Raw genomic sequence first — 27,414 nt, 5'->3', positions numbered from 1 at the left:
TATCAGCAAAATCCCCGCTGAAAAAGCAGAAGTAGCAGCACAACTGGGTAAGTTTTGATCAGTTCAAACCCACAACAAAAATTAGCCGAATTACAAACCATCCATCTGACTGATTGAAATTTTTTTCTAGACTAGCCAAATCTTGCTTACTATTGCTGAGTACTGCAGTACTCCCAAGAAAGTACCACGGTCCCGGCAAAAGACTGGGGAAAAAAACATATAATGCTGCCTATTTTCTGTAAACAACCTGCACCCTATTTACTACTACCTCTTTTGAGCTACAGACTCTAATACAATATAGTTAAAAAACCTTTGTTTGAAACCAAAACAAAAGGTTGCTTGGGCTACAAAACTAGAGCCCAATTCTACCTAAAAAATATCTGAATAACATTAACATTTTACCATTAAAATTAGGACATTGTATTACGTGAAGACAGACATTTGCAAAATGTATACTTCTAAAAACCCAACAAATTCTAAAGCTCGTGCCCTAAGTTAACTACAACTCACACCCTTGCATTGCACTGCTAATTAACACACATATTACTCAATAGAATCATATTTCTAATAGTTAAATGCACACATTCATTTTACAAAATCAATTGAAAGTAACCAACATTGATAACATTTACAAGATTTTAGACAAAAGTATAGGAAAAATGTCTAGAGAAAATAGCTGAAATAGGTATCCGCAAATAATGGATAGTGAACCCTTCTTTGGGCCAAAACTTGATAAACCATCTATAGGAAACAACTAACAATTTACAGTAGACCAATTAGCGTTGGCTACAATATTAGTTCTATGGTCCACAAAAAATGAATGTTTTCCTTTCTTTATAATGAACAGTGTTGGTCCTAAGTAGTAAAAGTCAGCATGTTTCAGCCTCTCATTCTTGGCTCCTCAGGACAAAGTGGGACCCAAATTAATGCAAGCTTTCAATAAAATATACAACGAATGAATAACCATTGTAAAATGTTTTTTGTCAAGATTCACAAAAGGTAAGTAAATGAAAAATTCAAAATAGGGCTGAAGCTATGAAAAAGGTCTGAAGAAATTATTTTCTTTAAGAGACAATTTACCTCAGGGGGAGCGGCCAACAAGATAGCCGAGCTGCAGCACTGAACACTTGCTATTTACCTGTGTAAAATGTCCCAGGGCTTCCTGCTGCCTCGTGCCCCCATTCTGTGACTACTTGCTTCCTGTGAGCAGGGGCTCTGTCTGTGCCATGATATTGGCCCCCAAGGTGGTTATGGGGAGCTGTGGGACTGTATTCTGCCTGCGGACGGAGGGAACGAGATGTGGGTCTCATCTAATGCAGCAGTGCAGTGGACGGTATGCCGGTTGGTGGATGTGACCAGAGCTGTTGTGGGTTGTGCAGCAGAATCCGGTGATTGGACCTGGTGGTGGCCCCTGCTGGCCTGGGAAGGGGGAGTGCTAGCGCAGCTATTTGGCCCCCTCTTAAAGTCTGCAGATGAACGAATCGGCTCTCCTTGTGCAGCTGGGGACAGCATGGTCCTCGAAAGAGGGTGGTGGCTATTGAGGATCTAACGGCACCCCCCTCCTCCGCAGTGGATTTTGACTCAGCCCCGGAACTGCGGTGCTGTTGCTGGCCACTTTACGGCTGAGGATGGGCCTCCTGAGAAGCCTACAGCCTGTCCAGGAAGACACACAGTGAGCTCTTCGTGGAGGCAGAATATGTGCTAGGAGAGGGACTGGGGCCCATGCTCACGGTTCAGTTCAGAAGAAGGGGAGGTGATAATTGAGTGGGGCACAAGTCCCATTCCTTAGCCTGTACATTGGACTGCAGCAGCCTTGTGTGTCCTTGGACCTTGTGGTTACATTGCCGGTCCCCTGAGTGGGCGTGAGCCAGCCCCTAAACAATTTGGAGCTGTCTGCATCTTGCCTCCCACCTGCAGCATAGACTGGCTAACCTCCTGGCGCTCTGTGTGCTCCAGAATGGTAGCTATGCCTGGTGGAGGACTCAGGGTTTTGATGTTTGCTGGTCTGTGTGCGGGGCTGTGGCAAGATCATGTGGTGCTCTCTTTGGCACTGGTGGCTGCATTATGGGGTGGACACCTTACTTTATTTCCGGTGACCTGGTTGGGTACCGTTGGAGCTCATGTGGACCTGATGCAGGGGTATACAAGTGGCAGCGGATGCTGTGGTGTGGGGTTGCCCGGTGTACTGGGAGTGTGAGACGAGACAGGTGCCTGCCTAGCATGACCAGATACAGCCATTCTGGAGGCCTGCACTAAGACTGCTATTGATAATGAATCCCTTGGTGTGGTTTGGCTGGTTTTGCAGTCTCTACGGATTGTCGCTGACTGGAACACTAGCTGGTGGATCTGTGGTGCCACATCAAAGGCAAGGAAAAGGCTGTGCGTCCTATGCAGCAAACAAAACTAGACCAATTGACTGCACCAGATACTGGAAGGGGCCAGCAGACAATGGAGGGACCCCAACACACAAAATTGCCAGAACCCATGGGTTCTCAGATATTGGCAGCCATTGAGGCCTGAGGTCTGGCGGTGCAGGCTAAAGTGGGGACGATAGCCATAGATGTGAACCAGTTGAGGTCGGATCTACATAAGGTGGCTGAATGCTCCACTGAGACAGAGAGTCAAGTAACCGAACTCAGGGAGGATGTAACTCAGTTGAAGAAGATGTTGGGCAGGCTTGAGGCCCTTTCCTGCAAAATGGAAGCCAGGATGGAGCTCTGTGGGGTTTCCAGAGTGAGCTGAGAAGAGTGGGCAGAAGTCTTTCTGGAAGAATGGATCAGGTTGACGCTCTGAACTGCCAAGCTCTCCAACTTCTTCACTGTGGAAAGGGCACAACAATTGCTGACTCCGCCACTGCAGCCTGGAGTCCCCTCCACACAATTAATGCTAAGTTTCTGAACTATAGGGATAGAGAAGGAATCCTACAGATGGTTTGGAAGCAGGGGGCCCCATAATTTAGTAATGTGATCATCCGTATTTTCCTTGACTACACTAGAGCAGTACAATTGCAGAGGCAGTCATACCGTGCTGTTAAGCAGAAACTGTCCACCAAGGGACTGCAGTATATGTTGTTGTACCCTGCCAAGCTGAAGGTGATTCACGATGGCCGCACCTCCTTCTTCACAGCATCGGAATAAAAACATAGGACTGGCTTGAGATACGAGGTGGGGACTGGATGCAGGAGCCAGCTGCGGTGCGAAGGTGGGATGTAGTGAGGACTGAACTGTCACTGGTGACACAGCAACGGAAGCATAGCAGGCAGAGGAGGAGGACATGATCAGGCACAAGAGTGGTGGTGATGACTGATGGCACCAACTATTTGGAGTTGCAGAAGCAGGAGAGGATGGAGGCAAGGGCACTGGTCGAATGATCATATCTGCGACATCTGGTGCTGGCTCAGAGATGCAGGAGGAGACCAAGAGTACATTCTTGGGCCCTGCAGGGGTCTGCATGGTGTGATAATGAAGTGCTGTTGGGGGGTTGTGTGCAAAGGACTACTGTGCCAATGTTTGATAAGATATAGCTACTGCCTTGAAAGTGGTGTCTCCTCTGGGTTTAGTTTCCCTGTGTCTATTCAAGACTTTTCCTACTGAAGACATAACTGTGCTGACATGCTTTGGGATGAGTCCTCGAAGGCGGCCACAGTTGATGGGGCTTGCACTTGGCCTACAGCATTTCCTCACATTTGCTCTTTTTCTATTTATATTTTTTGATTGATGATAATATTATTATTTGTTTGTTTGAAAATATATATGTATATTGTTAGATTTTGGTGTCTCTAGTTGGCATAGGTAGGTACCTGTGACAAAAAGGGACCCTAGCGTATAATCAGGGTAAGGGGGTACACTCCTAAAATAACCTCTGCTCACCCCCTTGGTAGCTTGGCACGAGCAGACAGGCTTATCTCAGAGGCAATGTGTAAAGCATTTGTGAACACATACAGTAATCAAGTGACAACACTACAGATGGGCACCACACATGTTTTATATCAAAAATAAGTATTCTTTATATAGATGTAACACAAGACCACAAACAACAAAAATCCACAATACTGTTACTTTAAAATTGTAGAATTTAGCTTAATTCTCTTAAGATGGTAAATGCGACACTCACAGTTCAATGTACCTTAAGATGCGACACGCAGAGCAGCGAAAGTGTTGCAAGGACGGTGATGCGTTGAAGATCCGTTGCAAATAAACAAAGATGGCGATTTCTTCTTGATGCGACATGCTTCCCGGTGATGCGGCGGCACCTGATGCGACGTCAATCCTCTTCTCCGGTGATGCAATATGCTTTACACGATGCAAGCCGTGACAAGCCCTGCGACACACTTCCCAGTTATGCGGCGGCGTCTGATGCGACATCGATCCTCTCCCCTGGCGATGCGAGTTGCTTCCACAATGATGCAAGCCGCGACAGGCCCTGCGACACTCTTCCTGGTGATGCGGCGGCGTCTGATGGGACATCGATCCTCTTCTCCAGCGATGAGCCGCGACAGGCCCTGTGACATGCTTCCCAGAGATGTGGCGGCACCTGATGCGACGTTGATCCTCTTCTCCGGCGATGAGCCGTGACAGGCCCTGCGATACGCTTCCCAGAGAAGTGGCGGCATCTGATGCAACCTCGATCCTCTTCTCCGGCGATGTGAGGCGCTTCGGTGGACCTGCGATGACTCACGATTCTTCTGCGACACGCTTCCCGGTGATGCGGCAGCGTCTGATGCGACGTCAATCCTCTTCTCCGGCGACACGCTTCTTGTTCTTGAGTTGTGCTTCCAGCTCCTTGCAACATGCAAGTCCTCAAAAAGTCCAGAACAACTGCAGGCACTTGAAAAGAACTCTTGGGGAGCTGGTGGGTGAAGTCTGTTTTCCCTGAGACTACAGCAGGAGGCAAGCTCTTTTCCAAGCCCTTGGAGATCCTTCACAAGTTGAATAAAAATGCACACAAAGTCCTTTCTCCTTTCTTTGGCAGTCAGACAACCACTGCAGGCCAATCCTCCAAGCAGCACTTCAGCTTAGGGGTAGTCTCTCCTCTGTTTCTTATGGTTCTACTCCTCAGCCAAGGCTTCTTCTTGTTTACCAAAGTGATCTAACGTTCTTGGGTTTGGGTCCCAATATTTATAACAAGCTTCTCTTTGTTCTCTTTGTTCTCTGAAGGCAGAGAGGCCTTTGCCTTGTCCAAACCAGTTCTGGTCAGTCCTGGAGCACTTTGTTGACAAGACTCCTTCTTTCCTTTCAGAGTGCAGGGCAGAGATATCAGACGCACCACACGAGGTGGAGCCAGCATTGTGAAGGGAAGGCACAGCCCTATTCAAGTCCCAGGTGCAACTCCTCCCACCCATCTAGATGCAGAACTCTCTATTCAGCCCTGTGCTGACTCACCTTGTCTCCTGGAATCCCCAGCCCCTGTCACTCAAACTCCAGACAAGGAATACACAGCCTAGCAGAGGCAGGTTTGGATGGTTAGACAAGAAAATGCCTAATTTCTAAAAGTGGTATTTTCAAACACAGAATGTTAAAACCAACTTCACTAAAATATGTATTTTATCATTCTGAGTTCAGTCATACTAAACTCGAATTTCTACCATGTTCCCTGAGTCAGTTAGGATTATAAGATGTAATAATCAAACTGCCCATTCTGGCCTATGGACTACAGGTAGCCTTGCAATAGTGAAAAACGAAAATGGCTGTAATTCACTATTAGAACATGCCACACACACCAGGGCATGTTCCACCTTATACTTACAATGCACCCTGCCATTGGGCCTACCATAGGGATGTCTAATATGAAGAAAAGGGAAGGTTTAGGGACTGACAAGTGGGTGCACTTGCCCAGTCAGCATGACAGTACCAGACTGCACGTAGGCTCTGCAATGGCAGGCCTTAGACACACTTTTACAGGCTGCTTCTGGGGGTGGCACAACCAGTGCTGCAAGCCCACCAGCAGTATTTGGATTACCAGCCCTGGGCACTCCTGGTGCACTGTACTAGGGTCTGACAGTAAACCAAACCAACCAATCATGAAATCACAAATTCATACATCAATTTACAATAGGGAGCACAATAGGGAGCACTTGCACTGTGGCACTGGACAGCAGTGGCACAGTGCCCAAAGCATCTAACACCAGCAAAAACAGAAGAGGCAACAACAAAAATGGAAGGGAGACCCATGCCAAGGTGGCAGTTCTAATATATATATATATATATATTACCTACTGGCGGTCGCCAGTAGGTAGTTATAGTTAGGACCCCTTTTCCATAGGAAAACCTCAACATTCTATTTTGAATAACTTTGGCGCCGGTCGATGAATCCTCGCGAATTTCTCAAAATAGGTGGGGCGCTACGCTCCGCTCCTACCCTGAAAGTCTCGGGGGATCCGTCAAGCGGGGGCTGAGATAAAAGGGGGGTCCCAAAACGCGTTTTCCCCATGCATTTTTCCATAGGACCTTTAGAACGAGCTACAGCCCGAACGGCTGAATAGAATTACTCGAAATTTGGCAGAGAGGTAGTCCCTAGGTCAAGGAAGTGCCTTTTGTAGGTTTGGTGTAAATCTGTTCAGTAGATTCTGAGAAAATAGCCTTTAAATCAATATATATATCTGAGCCCGCTTACGGTACGCTTACCGTACGCTTACCGTAAGCGTACGGTGGCGTGCGCGAGCGCGATTCTGATTGGCTCTTAGATCTTAGTAAACATTCGAATCGGCCGAAACCAGGAAGCGGCGGCCGCCATTTTGTGTATTTCACTCAGAAAAAAAAGAGTGAAAACAAGAAAAGGGGGCAATGAGGAGAGTTACAGACCCCCTTACATTTGTGAGGGGGTCAAAGAAGGACTGTAAAGTACAAAGAAAACATTTATTGATTTTAAAAAAAATCACGGGGTACGCGTACGGTAAGCTTACGGTAAGCGTACGGTAGAAAAAAAAAAAAAAAAAAAATGAAAATCAGATTTAAGTGTTTAGATATTAGGGGGCTCTAAAAAGAGCCGTTGTGTTTATGAAATGATTTTTTAGTGGTACCTACAAGTAAGTACCGATGCAGAGTCTAAGGTTCAAGAGGAAGACTCTGTTCCCTTCATCATTGAAGTGCACACCATCTCCTCTATAAATGTCTTGCATGTCATAACGCAAGTTGTTGTGGTAAATGGCACCCATACCATAGTCACGGAGGAAAGCAGAAACAGATTTGTTGACGTGCTTTCTTGCTTTGTCATCGCACCGCGTGCCCACCATGCGTGCACGGCACTAACTGCGTAAAGTGGGCGCGCGGTGCGCGAAGCGCACCGCGTGCTCACTGTGCGCGCACGGTGCGCGAAGCGCACCGTGCGCGCACGGAACGAACTGCGTTAAGTGGGCGCGCACGCCACGAATGGCGTAAAGTAACTTAGCATTTAAAAAACCGTACAAATTCACTGAAAAAACCATAGGTTTCACACACGTTATAGTTAGGAATTAGCATTTAAAAAACCTTGCAAATTCACTGAAAAAACCATAGGTTTCACACATGTTATAGTTAGCGGAAATTTTACTGATAAAAAACCAATGAAATTCCCCCGTTATAGTTAGTGCAGGCAACTATAACTCACGCGACCGCAATCTTCTGCTGATGACATATGTGTCTTTATGAAAAAAAAATATTTGTAATATATGTATAGCTAAAAATGTATGGAAGAAGACATGGGCAAATAAGTGTCTAAATACAGTATTAGCATCAGCAGAGGATTGCGGTCGCGTGAGTTATAGTTGCCTGCACTAACTATAACGGGGGAATTTCATTGGTTTTTTATCAGTAAAATTTCCGCTAACTATAACATGTGTGAAACCTATGGTTTTTTCAGTGAATATATATATATATATATATATATATATATATATATATATATATATATATATATATGTGGCGGGAAAGGGGCTTATTGGAATGGGATGAGTTTAACTATCTCAAAATCCCGATTTTATATCTACTCCCAAAACTGCACAAAGATCCTGTGAACCCACCAGGTAGGCCAATTGTGTCTTCAATGGGCTCGTTACTGGAGAATACATCTTGTTTTATTAACCACTACCTGAGACCGTATGTGGTCACTTTACCATCATATTTGCGAGATACGACACACTTTTTGACCATCATTGATGGTATACATTGGGAATTGAACTACACACTGGTAACTTTAGATGTGTGTAGTCTCTATACCAGTATTCAACATGCTTTTGGCTTACAAGCCATAAAACACTACTTAAAAACTCAATCAGTATCATTGTTGGGGCACTCAGAGATGATTTTGACTATGATACAGTTCTGCTTAACAAATAATCATTTTTTATTTGATGATGTTGTCTATTGCCAGTCACAGGGCACAGCCATGGGCACCTGCTTTGCCCCCAGTTATGCCAATATGGTCATGGGCTGGTGGGAGAACCAGGTGGTGGCACCAATGGCAGAATTCGATCATTGTGTCCTGTGGCTGCGCTTTATAGACGACATATTCTTCATCTGGAACGGGGATATTGACTCTGTTAAAGCCTTCATCCTGAAACTGAATGAAAATTGTTTTAATTTGGCTTTTATGGGACAAATAAGTAAAACTGAAATTGAATTCTTGGATATTTTAATTGAAATCAAAGAATGTGTGATGCATACTAAACTATTTCGAAAAAAGACAGCTGGAAATAGCATTGTCAGTGCGTTAAGCTCACATCATAGAAAATTGGTACAAAGTATTCCGTTTGGCGAATAATTATGGGCCAAACGTAATTGCAGTTCTGAGACGGGGTACCAAAATGAAAAACAGATCATGATACAGCGATTTAAAGAAAGGGGTTATGGAAATAGAATTATTTCTGAGGCCTGTAAAAAGGTGGAGGCAGTCACACAAATTCAGTTATTACATCCGGATAAAAAGACCAAGGAATCAAACACGCTTAGATTCATTACAACTTATTCTGGGCAAGCAGGTCCAAACAAATTGGCAGAGCAGGCTTTTAGTGCTGTAGGAACTGCAAAGCTTGCAGTAACAGCTCTGATTGCATGACATTGAATATCCTAAGTAGCAAAAATGAGTTTGTGATTAAAAAATCTTGACATGCAATACTATGTATTGCGTCTATGCACTGATGTGCCCCTGTAATAAGGCTTTTATAGGGAGCACAATCCATCGTGCCAAAAAACGAGTACTGGAACATATTAGAGCTATCCGACATAACAACAGACAATACCCTGTAGCGCGACACTTTTTTGACAAACATATGCCGAATGAGAAATTTTTTAAAATGGTTGTTATTGATGCTGTGGCAGAAAGTGTCCGGGTGGAAATAGATTATTAACTCTACGCAAGTTGGAGTCAAGGTATATCATAGACCTTGAAACTATGGCCCCTTTGGGTTTGAACTCCAATGAAGAATTGTCTGTACATCTGCAGAAGTAAAAATAGGATATTTAAATTGCTGAAAATCAATGGATTTTAATTGTATTTTAGGTTGGTGTTCTTTCATTTTTAGGTTTTTTTGCACTTTTTGCTGGCTGGCTATCAAAATAACTTTGATCCTTTTCACATCACGATATCAACAATGAGATATAACATTCAAGTTGCACAATATGAATTATTGAGACATCATGGTCATCTGAGATAATCTCTAATGTCAACAATCATTGAATAATGGCAATGCACGATAGGAGAAATGGTATTGTATACATTGGTGTATTGTGTGGATTGATGCCCACTTGGGCAGAATTGCGAACTCGATTTCGAACATAATGCAGTTTATAATAGTGAGAAGACTTGTTTGATACAATGGTCTCTAATATATAGAAGCCTACTACATAACAGACCTTCATGACTTAACTATTAGGAATAGGGATTTTGTACCAAACTAAATGAGTGAAATTGACATATATACGATGTCAATTTTCAATGGAGGAAATGAATAAGGTGTATAATCATTTTCATATATTCACTAATATTCATTTATACTGCAACTTTTATTGAAATGTGATCAATATTAAATCATGTATTCCTTATTAATTGTGTATAATCAGTGCAATGATCAAAATTGGGGTTATTTAAATATGAAATTATACATTACAAGATGGCCGCCATTTTCACATTGTCACTTTAGCATTCACTGTCTGTCTTTTATGTTTGACACTGCATTTAAAAATATGTGCAAAAACGCCCATCACTTAGCGTGATCAAGGCGTAAGGTGAAACACGTTGCTGTGCAGCCTGAATAAACTTACTGCTGCAATTGCCATTGTGTCCGTGATGCTTCTGGAATATGGAAGGTGTTGGATGAATGGATACAGGGTTTCCGGTACCCTGAACGCGGACCGCCCTATTGACAGCCTCTACCCTGACCGGATTCTTGTTTTGATATATATATATATATATATATATATATATATATATATATATATATATCAATACCAATCCCGATAATGTAAAGAGGCTGTCAATGTAGGGCGGTCCTCGCACAGGGTATCGGTACCCTGAAATATAAAGACCCACAGTTCTTCAAACTTGTAAAAGAACGCCAGGACACCTTGGAAATGCAGTGAATGATACCGACTGCACCAGCAACGCGTTTCAGCTTTCGCCTTGCTCACGCTGTGGCTAACGCAGACAGCATCTTTTTTATTAAGTGTAATAAACATTGTAAAAGGACAAAAAGTTTAAAGCTTATGTCTTTGCAATTCAGTGGTGGCCATCTTAGAACAGTAAAATTTCAATAGAAATGTATCTAATCATGGCAGTATTCTTTCTTAATATTAAAGAGAACAAAAGCAAATTAAGCCCAAGTGGGCTGTACATATAAACAACAAAATAACGCTGTCATCATCATGAAACTAATTAGATTGTAGCAAAAGTTTTTCCACATGAAAATGTCACTGTGAAGATCCTCATTATATATACAATAGAATACATGATGTATTGTATATCAATTGAAATTGCACCCAAGTGGGCAAAAATTATACTCAGCAACCTAATTAGAACGTTGTGTTCCCTTGTACTTGCTTCAACATGATTAGCCTGATCTGAAATACCCCATCTGAAAGATGTACAAAAAAGAGAAGAAATTTATGCAAAAACATTGCTTGAAATACTGTTAAAAAATAGAAACACACAGCTTTTGTCAAGATTCTGTTGGTCAAATCACACTATATACATCACCATAAAGTTAATTGCAGAAGATGAACCAGGAATTCAAAAGATTTTGGAATTCATGCGAATTTGATGTGTTACTGCCGTAAATGTACCACTAATTCCTCACTGGAATTCAATCCCACGGGGGACATAGTCTCCAAATCAATGATATATCTTGATTCCAATTGGCGTAATGTTAGCTGTCTGTTGCCTCCTCTTACACCAATTGGAACTTCGTCAATAACTACCATTTTCAATAGTTCCTCCTTTTGAGAATGATATTCAAAGAAGTGTCTAGCCACTGGATACTGTCTATTATGATGTCGGATAGCTCTTGACTTGTTCTAGCACTCTATTCTTGGCACAGTGGATAGTGCTCCCAATGTAGACCTTATTGCAGGGACACATAAGTACATAGATACAATATGTGGGGTTGCAATTCAGAGCTTTCTTGATTTTGAATTCTCTGCCACTGTTGGTAAGGGTAAGTGTCTTACAATCTGAACTGTTTTTGCATGCTTTGCACTTTCTACAGCACCGAAAGCCAGGACAGTTAGTTCCTGGTTTCACATCCTTGCTGGTAACATAATTGGAACATATCTCATCCCTAAGTGACTTGCTTCTCTGAAATGTAATTTGGGGACAACTGTTAAGGTGTTTCTGAAGATTATTGTCCGTTAGTAAAACATGCCAATTCTTTTTTAGTATTCGACGAATACACTGGGCTTGACCTGAATAGGTAGTAATGAATCTGATTGTTTCAGTGGCTGATTCAGATTTGTTAGGATGCAAGAGCTCAGTCCGTGTAACCAATTCTACTCGTTTGCAGGCCTCTGAGATAGTTTTTGTGCTGTAGCCTCTCTCTTTAAATCGGCCAATCATGGCATCTTTTTCTTTTTCATACAAGCTAAGAGAGCTACAGTTTCGTTTTGCCCGTAATAGTTCACCATACGGAATACTATATATTAGCTTCCGTGGGTGGGCACTTGTAGCATTGAGAATGCTGTTACCTGCTGTGGTTTTACGGAAAAGTTTAGTTTCAATGGAATTGTTAACAATCTCAACTTTTACATCCAAAAATTCAATCTCTGTAGTCCCTATGTTTTCAGTTAAGGCAATGTTGAACTCATTATCATTCAATTTGCAAATGAATTCTTTAGCTGACTCAATATCACCCTTCCATATGATGAAAATATCATCAATAAATCTCAGCCACAGGGCACAGCATTCAAAATTTGGGATCGTTGGCTAATAGATGTTTCCCAAAGCTTGAGGAGGCCCAGGGTGGTCAGGCTTGCTAGTAGGTATTTTGTTGCTAATGATGTTTTTTTTGTTGTAGTTCTAACCACAAATACCAGTTTACGGTTCCTGGTTTTGATTTTCTTACTTTCTCCCAAAAAATAACTGTCGCACCTTGTCTTGCAAGGGTTTGTTTTTGAACACCAAACTCGAGCCTAATCTGTGCTGGTGAGACTCTTGTTGGTACACTTTTGCAACCACACCAGCCAAGATTTTGGAGTCCCTTCCCCTCTGTGCCTCGCTCCCATAGGTAATTGTAGGCAGGAGTTTGGCCCGTATTACTTCGACCAGTGGGGCAAGCGAGGGGCCACTCAGTTTGGAGTTCAGGTTTCTCAATGAATATAGGGCTGTTCCCTTCTTTTTGATTGTATCCCTTTGGGCAGCCAAATGCCCCCCTTTGTCGATGATCACCCCCAGAAATGTATACTCTTTTACTGAGTTTATGTGGGTCTTGCCCCAAAACCAGACAGGTGTGTACTTGGAATTATTTTTGATTGTCATAGTTTTGGTTTTCTCCAAGTTGATGTTCAGATTATTTGCCTCAGAGTAATCAAGTGTAGTGTTAAGAAGATTCTGTAGACCCACCTTCGTTTGGCTGACCAGAACTAAATCGCCAGCATAGAGTAGACATGGTAGAGCTAGATTTCCAACTTTTGGAGAGTGCGAATTGCTGGTGTTTAGTAGCGGGATAAGGTCTGCAAGAAATAGGTTAAATAGGGTCGGGCCAGCACGCAGCCTTGCTTGAGACCTTTTGTTGTTGGTATCTTCCTAGATAACGCTGACCTGTCCCCCAACTTAACTTGGATGCAGGTTCCAGTATGCAGATTAATTAGCAGGTTTAATAAAGTCTGTGGTATGCCCCAGCCGGCCAATTTTGACCAAAGTCTGTTACGGCTCATGTGATCAAAAGCGGCCCGGTAATCGATAAAGCATAAGTGTAGTGGCATTTTTGTAGTCTCTGCCTTATCTATTAACACAGCCATGGTGATTATGTCTGTTACCGTTTCAATAGATTTGGAGAAGCCAGTTTGGTTTAAGGGTATGATTGAGTTGTCTTCTGCCCAGTTTTGCAATTCGTCCAGCAGAGTGCCTGCAAAAATGTTGCCTCATTATCCAAAAGGGCAACTAAACGATAGTTCCTAGGCATAGTCTTATAGCCCAACTTAAATATAGGTGAAATTATCGAGGCACACCAGGACAAAAGAAGTAGGCCTGTCTGCCTTACTTCCATGGACAGTGGCCTAAGTGCTTTAGCCCAATAATCTTTATTTTAAATATAAAGCACAGGTGGTATTCCATTTGTGGCCGGCGCCCCTTCTTGCCTTCCCTTCTTTATGTAGCTTTTTATCATTTTGAGGTGATCATTTGGGGGTATGAATCCCGGCATTTATCCTTGTATTGTCTCTGAGCTGGTCTCAATATATAATAAGATATTTTCTTCGTGAAAGTGGTTTCCAAGGTAGGTAGCCTAGTCCTCCTTGGATATATTTGAAGACAGACCTTCATGTGTTGGGTGGGTAAATCTTTTTATTGTCTCTCCTGGCCTCCCAAATCGCTAGTTTCAGCTGTTTTTTCTGCTGTTGTAATTCAGCTAGTTATAAGGTGTTAGTTTGCGACCACCGTACCTGCCGTAATGTATAATTAATAGTGTTTTTTATTGATCTTAATTTTACACTTTTGGATCCTGGTAAAGTTGGAATTTGGAAAAGGCCTTTTTTGCAGGGTTATCCCCAAACTTTTTGCTTCTTTTGTATTTCCTGACCTGTGGTTGTTGGCTATTGGACTCTGGGCACTTTACCACTGCTACTCAGTGCTAAAGTGCACATACTCTCTGTTTCCAAGATCCCAAGAAGCGCTTGTGCGTGTGCTTATACGCGACTGGTGTACTACAAGGAGCACTGGTTACAGAGGAGGGCTTTCCTTCGTATCCTACAAGCAGATGCCTGTGACTATCTCCATGATCTTTGCTCCGAGGAGCTGTGTGAGATTCACCACTGCCGGCCCGTGTCTACAGCCGGTGATCACCAAAGTAAGCAGAAAGGCCATCAGCTATGAGGAGCTGTGTGGGATTCACTGCCGCCGGCGCATGTCTGCAGCCGGTGATTGCCAGGGTAAACAGAGAAGCCAGCGTGGCAGCAGACCCCGCTGCGAGGCGTTACTTGGCAATGAGACTCTTCTTCGTCGCCCAGCCACGGTGTGTGCGAATCACCCAGCAGGACATCAGCGTGGAACCAAGGAAGACAGCACGCTCAGAATCTGGAAGACTGCTCCGCTCCGCCGTCCCTGAAAGGCCACCTTGGTCAATGCAGCAGCTGTAATCGACCTGAGGCACCTGCAGCAGTGGAGACATCAGCTCCGAGGTAAGGCTAGCAGTAGAGTGGGAGTCTGTGAAGCCTGGAACTGGTGGAGGCCGCGGGTGACTGTGCGAGCGCACTGGGGTGGATGCAAGTGCAGCGGGGTCATCGCGAACCATAGTAAGCGTGGAAGGCAGCCCTCCCGACTACCAGTACTGCGGGGGCCTCACCTTATACAGAAGCACCAGTTCTACCGGAGAGTGTACTGGAGGGAAGGGACGTATCACCACTAAAGATAGAAACGCTTTGAAGGGCACTTTGACCGCACTTCCCCAGAGCGGTACCACAGATGAGAGCATTTCTTATTTCTCCTGTCTTAAGGAAACCTGCTAACAAACAGTGCTGCAAGTGAACTTTCTGGGATAGATAAAGACCATGAACAGTGCTACAAGTTTATTTTGTAACTAAGAGGGCACACAAGTGTTTTTGGTGCATACCAATACGTTTGTCACAAAGAGAACATTACCACAGTGAACTTTATCCACCAGATAACCGTTTTAGTTTTAATTTTAGTGGAGAAGTGTGGCTCAATGGTTAGAGTGGCAGGCCCTGATGCAGAGGTTTGGCCCGGGACCAGGGTTCAATTCCCGCCTCGGCGGCTCTTGGATTCAATTTCCCCGGATCTGATAATTCTCGCCTCGGTGCCTATTCTAATCATGGGTCCCACTGTGCAACTCTGGGCAATAGCTTGCTTAATCTCCACAATGGTCCCCACAGCGCTAGGATGCCTGGCTTCATCTTGGGGGTGCCCAGGAGTGGACATCTCACAGGAAAACCAGGAAGGGTGCCACAGCGGTATGTATACAGTGCTACGAGACCCCTGGGTAGAAGTGCGCTATATAAGTACAAATACATTTAGAAGAAAATGGGAGTGTATGTGATTTTTATGTTGTTTTGATCTGCCTAAGCTATATAAAGATATTTATATTTCTATAATAACTGGTGTAGTGTCCATTTGTGGTGTTTCACTGTGTTACTGTGAGTGTTGGTTCAAATACTTTACACATTGCCTTGGGGATAAGCCTGTCTGCTCATGCCAAGCTACCAAGAGGGTGAGCAGGGGTTATCAATAGTGTGTACCCCATTACCCTGACTAGAAGCAAGGGTCCCTATTTGGACAAAGATACTTACCTCTGCCAACTAGAGACCCCAGTTCTAACACCGCTACAGCTTTGCTGTGTCCTTGATTTAATAGGGACGGCAAATGATTTTGCCAAGGAGTTTGTATAGTTTGTCCATTTCTCCATCGCATTGCAACCTTTATGGAATTAGAATAAAAGTGTTGCTGCTTGCTGAAAGTTCTCTTGCGTCGCTTGCACAACTTTTATGTTTCTATAGTTGATTGTGGTGGTCATACCTGGCTGACCCTTCCATTTCATGAGTTTTGGCATATTTGGGCGAAGAGTGAGCTCCTGAGGCCGGTGATCACTGTCTGCTTTGTCACCTATACTGAATGAAAAGAATTCATTAAAAAGGTAAGAGACAAAAACGTAAAGTCTAGCATCGTGTTTTTGGTTAGTGAATGATGAATGAGTGCCGGAGGAGTGTCGCCTATGCTTCTACCATTCACAGCTCTGAGGTTTAGATGTTCAAGATCCTCTACTAGGCTCTGGCTGGTTTTTGTAGGTAGTTCTGATGAATTGTTGCGCTGTTGTGGGATGTTCCATAGCTGGTTCTGTGTCATTTCTTCCTCCGCTAATGATGAGCCAAGTAGATGTAGGTTAAAATCCCCTGTGAGTATTGTATCTGGTGTTTTGATCTCACTCATGCAGAGCTCTACAAAGTTCGCCAATTTTTTTGTATCCTTGATTTTCCTGTTGAGGTGGATGTAAGTGTTTATTATTGCAATTACCTTGTTCCCATTCCCTGATGGCCCAAATGAGGTGGAGATTTTTATGGCTATGGATTCTGGTGTTATCAACCCAACTACATGAGCTGAGGTTGTACATGTATTTATCACATAGATTGCCAGGCCTCCCTGCAGATGTCCGTATCTTGCCTTTTTTAGTGCTGGTGAAAAGAAGCGTAAGTAGCCTTGTAAGTGTGGCAGATCAGTTAACCACGTCTCCTGTAAGGCAATGATGTGGAATGACCTTTGATAGTTTATGAAGTCCCGGTCTGCCACCTTTCTAGTTAGCCCATTGATGTTCCATGAACATATTTGTAATAAATGGATTTCTCCTCCTGGTCGATTGTGCCTGCTGATCTGTCAATTGTTTCTTGGTTGGTTAGTAATTGTCCTTGTCGGCCATCTCGGTCCCTCAAGACAAATTCCTTGTTGTGGAAACTCTGGACGATATATCCGTGTCGCCCGATTGATTGACCTTCAGTCTGCACGCTGTTGGGCTAGTGGCTCGGGGTAGCCTGGTGTATTAATAGGTTTGATCTTTATGCCCCAGTTTCCGAATGTTGAACTTTACAGTAATATTTTTTGTGCCATACTTGCCAGTGTCCAGGTAGTCTGTGTGACCTCACCTCCCTTGGGGTCGGCCTGATTAACAAAGTCCACTGAGTTCAGATCTGTATAAGTTACCTCTTATAAAGAAGGTATATGTGACAGTAGCAGCAGTATATTCCCTCTATTTAGCATGTTGTATGCCCCTCTTGATCAATATACTGGTATGAACTCCAGTGTTTTCCCGTTTTTATTAGGGATATTCACTTGATTGTCCAGTTGTTGCCAGTTGATGGACTCACAGTTATTGGTTCTTGGTAGGGTTAGGGCTAGGGTTGTTGCTCCTTCTGCCTTGCTCCCATCGTTAAGATTTATATCCGCTACTTGCCCAGTGCAGGGCAGCGTGGTGCCAGGCGGGTTGCCCGTGTCCTCCGTGGCAGCGGCCTTGATTCTTATGTTGTCATGTTCTGGGTCTGTACAGGTTGCGGGACGCTCGTCTCCTCTGATTTTGGAAACTGTAATGAGCGTATAATTGGTGATTGGTGATCCGACTGAGCGATAGGGAAGGTGGTCTTGTGGTGTTTGTCGGCTTCAGCGGTGAGTCCTGCCAATGTTGAATTGGGTAAGTGCCCTTGTATAAAGGCTGCATCCGGTTTCGAGCTGCATTTCTGGTTTTCATGTGCACCTTCCTATCTGTGCGATTTATTGGACAAGGTTGAGCAGGTTCCTTCCCCTTCAGCCGGCTGTGTCTGCATTGATGGGCCTGTGGTGGTGAGTTGTTGGTTGGAGTCAGGGGCCACCCCTTCTTCAGCGTAAAACAAGATTGTGTGAGTTGTGCCCATTTCTGCTGCAAATAGTTGATTTGGAAGATCAGATGTTTCGGGAGATGTCAATCTAAAGAGACGAGCAAAATCCTCCTTTTTAGAAATGGATCTTTGATTTCGGCCCTTTCTCCTTTGAGCTCGCCTTTGTTTGGTGTTTGATGTTGCTCCTGGGACATCCGACTCTTCCATTAACTTCCAGGTGGGTTCAGATACTGGTGCCTGAGGCTTGTTACATCCATTATTTTTTGGGTTGCCTCTTTTTGGTGGTTTCAGAGTTGAGGGCTTAGGAGCTGAGTTTCCCGCTCCATATGTGCTTGTTCTGGTTCCAGTTTGGTACTCAGTAGAGAAAACGCCCTTTGGCTTAGGGTCACTAGTGTTCCATGTTGAGTCTTTTATTTGTGCACATAGGTTGCTCAATATTATGGGTGCGACTATCGAGCCGCACCCATAGTTTAACTCCCTGACTTGACATGTTTAAAGCTTCGAGTTTCTCGTCGATAGCCACCACAAACACAGCCTGTTTAATAGAGTCAGCTGTGTGTCCATTTTATCTGATTGGTACTGGAGGGCTTCAACCAGAAGTTGCAGTGTTTTAAGTAGGCTTGTCCAGACATTTTCTGAGTTCAATTTTTGATGATGTTTGGTTGAGTTTTCTAAATCCGACCTTGGTGACAGGGCCTCCCTTTTCTGATACCATTTCATCTCTTTGTTCTGCAATGTGGAAGGATTTTGAGATTCCAGCATGGGCCCGACAGGTGTTTGCTGGGTAGGATTTATCAATAATTCTTCCCGATCCCTTGAGTCCATGTTGGAGAACTCCTCTAAGTGTCCTGACTCTTGTCCTAGTTCTGTTTCCATTTTGAGAGATGTTGTAGACAGTAGCAGATGGGGGTCTGGCAGAGGGGTCATTTTGATCTTGGCTTCATTAATGACAATAGGTGATGTACCTAGCTCTATTATAGACAGGTCCTCATCTGTGGGGTGACTTGACTGGCTCCCACCAGGTTCTGTTACCCAGAATCCCTTGCAAACCTAAACAATTTTCCCAAAAACACATTTTCCTCACATTTCTGTGGTGGAAAGTTCTGGAATCTGTGTGGATCCACAAATGTCCATCCACCCCACGTTCCCAAAAGTCTAACAAGTAAAATGGTACCTCAATTGTGTGGATAGGCCTAGTGCCTGCAACAGGAAATGGCACAAAACACAACGTGGACACACCTCAATTTCAAAGTGAAAAATTACCCTTTTTTGGCAAAGTGCCTAGCTGTAGTTTCTGAACCCTAGCTCTGCTGGCACCTAGGGAAACTTGGCAAACCTATACATTTTTGAAAACTAGACACCCAGGGGAATCCAGGATAGGGTGACTTGACTGCCTCTTACTAGGTTCTGTTAGCCAGAATCCCTTGCAAACCTAAAACAATGTAAAAAAAACACATTTCCTCATATTTCTGTGGGGCAAAGTTCTGGAATCTGCGTGGATCCACAAACTCATAGTCTTCCAAAAAGAATGATATCTCACTTGTGTGGGTAGGCCTAGTGCCCATGAAAGGAAATTTCACAGTGAAAAATGACCCTTTTTTGGCAAAGTACCTAGCTATAGCTAGGCCGGCACCTAGGGAAACCTAGCAAACCTATACATTTTTTTTAAACTAGACACCGAGTGGATTCAAGGGAGGTATGGCTTGCGTGGATCCCCTAACGTTTCCTTACCCAGAATCCCCTGCAAACCTCAAATTTATCTGGAAAAAAAAAAAATTCACTAAATTTTTTGGGGAAAGTTGTGGCATCACTGGGCTGACACAAATGTCCTACCACCCAGTGTTCCCTCAGGGTTCCCGATAAAAATGGTGGCTCATACATGTGGGAGGCCCAAGTACCCGCCACAGGCAAGGGCCCAAAATGTATTGAGGCAACATCAAAATTGCCTATCTCAAAATGACCGGGTTTTGCAAGGAGAGTCACCTGGATTTTTGCCCCGAGCTAGCCAGCCATCTAGGGAAACCTATCAAAACCACACATTTCTGAAAACTAGACACCTGGGGAATTCCAGGGAGGTATGGCTTGTGTGGATCCCCCAAAGTTTCCTTACCCAGAATCCCCTGCAAACCTCAAATTTAGCTGAAAAAATCACTTTTTTCGCACATTTTTGTGTGGGAAAGTTGTGGCATCACCGGGTTGACACAAATTTCCTACCACCCAGCGTTCCCCCGCGTCTCCCAATAAAAATGGTGCTCACTTGTGTGGGAGGCTCAAGTACCCGCGACAGGCAAGGGCCCAAAATGTATTGAGGCAACATCAAAATTGCCTATCACAAAACAACCTGGTTTTGAAAGGGGGTCACCTGGGTTTCTGGCCCCGTACTCTGTGGCCATCTAGGGAAACTTACCAAACCCACACATTTCTGAAGACTAGACACCCGGGGAATATGGCTTTTGTGGATCCCCCAACGTTTCCTTACCCAGAATCCCCTGCAAACCTCAAATTTACCTGAAAATATCACATTTTTGTGTGGGAAAGTTGTGGCATCACCAGGGCTGACACAAATGTCCTACCACCCAGTGTTCCTCAAGGTCTCCCGATAAAAATGGTGGCTCACTCATGTGGGAGGCCCAAGTCCCGCCACAGGCAAGGGCCCAAAATGTATTGAGGCAACATCAAAATTGCCTATCTGAAAATGACCTGGTTTTTCAAGAGGGGTCACCTGGGTTTTGGGCCCCGTGCTCGGCGGCCATCTTGGGAAACCTACCAAACCCACATGTTTCTGAAAACTAGACACCCGGGGGTTTACAGGGAGGTATGGCTTGTGTGGATCCCCCAAAGTTTCCTTACCCAGAATCCCCTGCAAAATTTAGCTGAAAGAATCACTTTTTTCGCACATTTTTGTGTGGGAAAGTTGTGGCATCACCGGGCTGACACAAATTTCCTATCACAAAGCGTCCCCTCAGATCTCCCGATAAAAATGGTGCCTCACTAGTGTGGGAGGCCCAAGTACCCGCGACAGGCAAGGGTCCAAAACTTATTGAGGCAACATCAAAATTGCCTATCTCAAAGTTACCTGGTTTTTCAAAGGGGTCACCTTTGTTTTTGGCCCTGTGCTCGGCGGCCATCTAGGAAAACCTACCAAACCTACACATTTCTGAAAACTAGATACCCAGGGAATTCCAGGGAGGTATGGCTTGGGTGGATCCCCCAACATTTCCCTTCCCAGAATCCCCTGCAAGCCTCAAATGTGGCTGAAAAACAAATCTGTTTTTTCGCACATTTTTGTGTGGGAAAGTTGTGGCATCACCGGGCTGACACAAATGTTCTACCCTCCAGCGTTTCCCAGGGTCTCCCGATAAAAATGGTGCCTCACTCGTGTCGGAGGCCCAAGTACCCGCGACAGGCCCAAAACATTTTGCGATAAGCAATTTTGATGTCGCCTCAAAATGTTTTGGGTTCTTGCCTTTCGCGGGTACTTGGGCCTCCCACATGAGTGAGGCACCGTTTCTATCAGGAGACCCTGGGGAACGCTGGATGGTAGGAAATTTGTGTCAGCTCAGTGATGCCACAACTTTTCACACAAAAATGTGTGAAAAAGTGACTTTTTCAGAAAAATTTGAGGTCTGCAGGGGTTTCTAGGTAAGGAAACGTTGGGGGATCCACGCAAGTCATACCTCCCTGAAATCCCCCGGGTGTCTAGTTTTCAGAAATGTGTGGGTTTGGTAGGTTTCCCTTGATGGCCACCAAGCACGGGGCCAAAAAACCAGGTGACCCCCCTTACAAAACCAGATCATTTTGAGATAGGCAATTTTGATGTCGCCTCAAAACGTTTCGGGCCCTTGCCCGTTGCGGGTACTTGGGCCTCCCACATGAGTGAGGCACCATTTTTATTAGGAGACCCTGGGGAGCGCTGAGGGGTAGGAAATTTGCATCAGCCCGGTGATGCCACAACTTTACCACAGAAAAATGTGTGAAAAAAGTGACTTTTTCAGTAAAATTTGGGGTTTGCAGGGGATTCTGGGTAAGGAAACTTTATGGGATCCACGCAAGCCATACCTCCCTGGAATCCCCCGGTTGTCTAGTTTTCACAAATGTGTGGGTCTGGTAGGTTTCCCTAGATGGCCGCTGAGCACGGGGCCAAAAATCCAGGTGACCCTCTTTGCAAAAGCAGGTCATTTTGGCCTCCCACACGAGTAAGGTTCCATTTTTATCTGCAGACCCTGGGGAACGCTGGGTGGAAGGACATTTTTGTCTGCCCAGTGATGCCACAAATTTCCCACACAAAAATGTGTGAAAAAAGGGACTTTTTTAGCAAAATTTGAGGTTTGCAGGAGATTCTGGGTAAGGAAACGTTGGGGATCCACGCAAGCCATACCTCCCTGGAATCCCCAGGGTATCTAGTTTTCAGAAATGTGTGGGTTTGGTAGGTTTCCCTTGCTGGCCACCGAGCACGGAGCCAAAAACCCAGGTGACCCCCCTTGCAAAACCAGTTTGTTTTGTGATAGGCAATTTTGATGTCGCCTTACTATGTTTTTGGCCCTTGCCTGTTGTGGGTACTTGGGCCTCCCACGCGAGTGAGGTACCATTTCTATTGGGATACTCGGAGAAAGGCGAGGTAGGAAATTTGCTGTTTCTTTCAGCAGCGTGAAAATGTTGCCACAATAATGCAATGAAAATGTGACAGACATTTTGAGGTTTGCAGGACATTGTAGGTAAGATAACGTGTTGGTATCCACAAGAGAAACATCACCATTTACTCCCATGGGTGTTTAGTTTACGACAATATCTACAGTCGGTAGGTTATTCTTAGATGGAATGTACAATTTGGCAGAGAGACTAAATAGACAACAATTACTCCACAGCAATCTATTCCTCAAGCACACACACATACTGGTTGGGTTTTGCACGAGGGCGAGTGATGGTTCAGTATATGAAATGTTATTAACAAGAGATTTCACAAAAATGAAATGCACTGTCAATAATTAAAAGGACAAAAAACTGAACCAGTGACTCACAGATCGGGAGCTGTAAAAGCCACAGCAAGGCACCAACCGCTTTACAGGCCATTCACACACCTTCATACGTGATACACACAAGACCATTCACACCACCAGGCACGAAACCAACACATTACAACACTCACAACAAGCATTTGCAATACAATAGGTCTCGCATTTGCGAGAGTTAGAGCAATTAGCGTTGTAAATGGCAATGTCTTTTACCCATGTCTATTTGTTTTGAGTGTTGTGCCTGGATGTGGTGCACTGTAATTATTCTTGCATTTCTATATAGCGCTAAAAAGATGAGCCTGTAGGGTGCTTAGAAAAGAAGGAAGCAGGACATGTTTGTTATTTAAAAGGGAGGAAGTGACACAGGCCAGACGGAAAAAAACACATGCCAAACAACTAAAATTCTGAAAACTTAAATAAATGACACCAGCTTCTAAAATAAATCAACTTACTACCAGATTGGGTAACTTGATAGAACTTGGGTCGGTATATACAGAAACAGCATACATCGCAAAAAGTCCTTCTCAAGAGTGTTTTTCAATACAGCTGGTGGAGGGGGGGGGTGACACACCACGGTAGTGAAAGCAGGGGCACCGAAGACACTGGAAGAAAAAAAAAACACGATGTCGGTATTTAAAGAAGCAGCACCCCGTCATATGTTTATGCATGATGCACTTTGCTGCTGGCAGGCGATCGAACATTATGCACAGCAATTGCCGATTACGAGCAAAGTTATAGTGCCAAAGAGTAAACAGTGAACCTGATAAGCAACCATCCAGCATCTCAGTTGGCGAGCACTGCACTACTAGCGGGACTCTGTGTTTTGCATCGGTGAGCTCTCCCCCACATGGGCCACGGGCCTGCCCGAGCCCTTTCTGCAGTGAACCGGGCACAGAGGATGGGTACAGGGAGCAAGTGCAGCTGTTCTTGAGGGTGTTCTGCCCCCGAGGGTGAACTGCCAACACATATAAACTTGCTGGCCACACACGACAAGCAGCACAGAGACCTAAGACCCAAGTCCAGAGCGAGGGTTTGGTGCAGGACCTCTGGAAGTTGGGTGTAAAGGGGGAGTGCATGTGGCTTGTGCCGGGGTGCTGGGGAGCTTTGGTGGAGGGGTGGCACGCTGCTCCAATTGTGCCTCAGATGGAACGGGGTTTGAGTGGTGTGCGTTTCCTGCGTGAGGAACGGAGTGGTGTTGATTCTTGTTTTTGTTGCCGTGCCTAGCCATGCACATTGGAGCTGAGGCTGCCGTGGTGGGTGGGGAGGCGTGGTTGACTATATATCCAGATGCTGGCAGTGTGTGTCCTGTCCCGCAGTGCTACTGGTCCTCTCCCCCCACACCCTTGTGGGCATCTGGAGGCAGGAGTGGAGGAGAGTGCAAGAATGTTTTGGTGGGCAGGGGGTTGCACAGGGGTGGGCACGATCGGGAGGTGGGGAGTGGGTGGGGTGGGCGTCATCGGTGCTGCCAGATACGCGCAGGTGCCGGAGAATGGCAGGGTGGTGATTTCGGCACCATTTAGGGAGGAGAGATGTTTTTGCCGGGCTCTGCCCACTGGACACTGGCGTGTAATTGGTCTGGTGGCAGGGTTGGGGGGAGGGAAACGAGGCTTTCTGAAAAAAATGAATTTTTCGATAAGGTGCGCAGGGCGCTGGCTAGGATCCATGGCACTGTCACGCAAATGTTTGGGAGGGGCAGGAGCGGAATGTTTGCGGGACTTGTTTGGTCCTGATGGGTACTGGTGTTCTCCCATAGAAGGTATATGTGGAGAAGTGCACGCATTTGAATCTGGTTTTGTCTTGGTGGGTGCTGTACTCGCACAATGTATTTGAGGGGGCAGGCACTTGCTCTATTGTATGCATGACTTGTTTGGTCCTAGTGGGGGCTGGTGCTCTCCTGGGTGCTGCAGCAGATGCCAGCTGGAGCTGCGTTTTTGGGTTGCACAATGGCAAGGAGTGGCGGGAGGCGGGGGTTGTGGTATCGGGGCAGCCGACTTTGGAGCAGGGTTGGGAGTGGTTAGAGTGGAGGGGCATGGGGGCCCTCGTTTCGGTGGCTTGGGGAGGGGCAGAGTCTAATTACGAGGGTAAGGCAGGGGAACAAGGCGGCGCTGGAGGGAGTTTTACCGATAACAATGGAGTGGGTCCGTAAGGGTTCCTTGCCCCAATGTGCCTGTAATTATGGTCGGTGTGGGGGTGGGGTACGCAGAGGAAGTGATGCAGTAGGCAAACTTCACTTAAATTTAGGAGAAAATGCAAGCGTAGTGCTGCTGCACTGTGTGAGGTGAGGGAGGGGAGTAGGTTGGGTTGGGGGGAGCGGTGCGTCTTGAGAGGGATTCAGCAGGGAGAAAGGGGGAGAGAGTTGTGGGGGCAGCCGGCTGGATATGCTGATGCGCCGGTAGAAATGGGGGTGCACAGGGAGGGCCCAGCACAGGTCGCAGTGCTGTCGAATAGATGGGGTAGGTCCTCGGTAGGCGGTGGAGTGTGCGGTTGGCTCCACTGACAGATGACAAAACAGGGCAGAGGAACGTGTTATATGGCCTCGTCCGTGGGCGAAAATCAGGAAGTGAACGAGGGATCATTTGTTATTTTGTTTGCCTTAATGCCATAGAGCGCACCATCAGACATAGCTAGATGGTGCCTGTCTCCCCGACTGTATGGGTAATTAGTATAAAGGTACTCCGTTTCCCTGTGGCGCTTCCGTTTTCTGGTTGTTTATGCTGGATCAGGTAAATGAAGCTGCAACGGAATTACTTTACTCTTGCAGCTCAAAATGCCGTATGGAACATTTTATCTGTTGTTTTCTTCCTCTGCCGCATCTTGGGTTGCTGTAAACAAACATATGCACGTGTAGCCAGGGAGGGAAGGGAACGAGGGGTGCGTGGACCGCACAGTAAAAGAGCTGCCGTACACGTGCACATTGTCTGTCTGTACGCATGCACATCTCATCAGCAAAAGAGATGCCGTACACGTGCACATCTCCTGTCCCCCTTCGGAAGCAAAACCCATAACAATAGATAGAATAACGGTGCCTCACTTGTGTGGGAGGCCCAAGTACCCGCCACAGGCAAGGGCCCACAACGTAGTGAGGCGCACTACATTTAGGACCCTTGCCTGTTGAGGCGCACTACGTTTTGGACGCTTGCCTGTCGCGGGTACTTGGGCCTCCCACACGAGTGAGGCCCCGTTTTTAGGGGGAGACCCGGGGGAATGCTGGGTGGTAGGAAATTTGTGTCAGCCCGCTGATGCCACAACTTTCCCACACAAAAATGTGTGAAAAAGGTGAATTTTTGGGCTAAATTTGAGGTTTGCAGGGCATTCTGGGTAAGGAAACGTTGGGGGATCCACGCAAGCCATACCTCCCTGGCATCCCCCGGGTGTCTAGTTTTCAGAAATGTGTGGGTTCGGTAGGTTCCCCTAGGTGGCCACCGAGCACCGGGCCAAAAACCCAGGTGACCCTCCTTGCAAAACCAGGTCGTTTTGATGTAGGCAATTTTCATGTCGCCTCAATACGTTTTGGGCCCTTGCCTGTCACGGGTACTTGTGCCTCCCACACGAGTGAGGCCCCGTTTTTATCGGGAGACCTGGGGGAACGCTGGGTGGTAGGAAATTTGTGTCAGCCCGGTGATGCCTCAACTTTCCCACACAAAAATGTGTGAAAAAGGTGATTTTTTCAGCTAAATTTGAGGTTTGCAGGGCATTCTGGGTAAGGAAACGTTGGGGGATCCACGCAAGCCATACCTCCATGGAATCCCCCGGTTGTCTAGTTTTCAGAAATGTGGGGGTTTGGTAGGTTTCCCTAGGTGCCAGCAGAGCTAGGGTTCGAAAACTACAGCTAGGCACTTTACCAAAAAGGTTCATTTTTCACTGCAAAATTGAGGTGTGTCCATGATGCGTTTTGCGCCGTTTCCTGTCGAGGGCACTAGGCCGACCCACACAAGTGAGGTACCATTCTTATCGGAATACTTTGGGGAACACGGGGTGGGTGGAAATTTGTGGATCCACGCAGATTCCCGAACTTTCCACCACAGAAATGTGTGGAAAATGTGTTTTTTTTGGCATTTTTTTAGGTTTGCAAGGGATTCTGGGTAGCAGAACCTGGTGGGAGGCAGTCGAGTCACCCCATCCTGGATTCCCCTGGGTGTCTAGTTTTCAAAAATGTATAGGTTTGCTAGGGTTCTCTAGGTGACGGCAGAGCTATGGTTCAAAATCTACAGCTAGGCACTTTGCCAAAAAAGGGTCATTTTTCACTGTGAAATTGAGGTGTGTCCAGGTTACATTTTGCGCCGTTTCCTGTCGTGGGCACTAGGCCGGCCCACACAAGTGAGGTACCATTTTTCTCGGAAGACTTTGGGGAATGCGGGGTGGGTGGAAATTTGTGGATCCACGCTGATTCCAGAACTTTCCACCAGAGA

The 27,414-nt window shown here is 45.5% G+C and overlaps 1 long non-coding RNA gene across 1 annotated transcript in view; it reads right to left on the bottom strand.

Annotated features, from left to right (window-relative positions):
- LOC146809850 (uncharacterized) overlaps positions 1-27,414 on the bottom strand; it is a 102,221-nt gene that overhangs the window by 7,303 nt on the left and 67,504 nt on the right. The window contains exons 4-5 of the long non-coding RNA XR_014966493.1: positions 23,458-23,607; positions 10,979-11,044 (exon numbers count right to left, since the gene is read on the bottom strand). This is a non-coding gene — a long non-coding RNA (uncharacterized LOC146809850). The remainder of the gene's footprint in view (positions 1-10,978; positions 11,045-23,457; positions 23,608-27,414) is intronic.

Source organism: Triturus cristatus, chromosome 7 (assembly GCF_964204655.1).
Source record: "Triturus cristatus chromosome 7, aTriCri1.1, whole genome shotgun sequence".
Lineage (NCBI taxonomy): Eukaryota > Metazoa > Chordata > Amphibia > Caudata > Salamandridae > Triturus > Triturus cristatus.
This window is presented reverse-complemented; position numbering and strand designations above follow the sequence as displayed.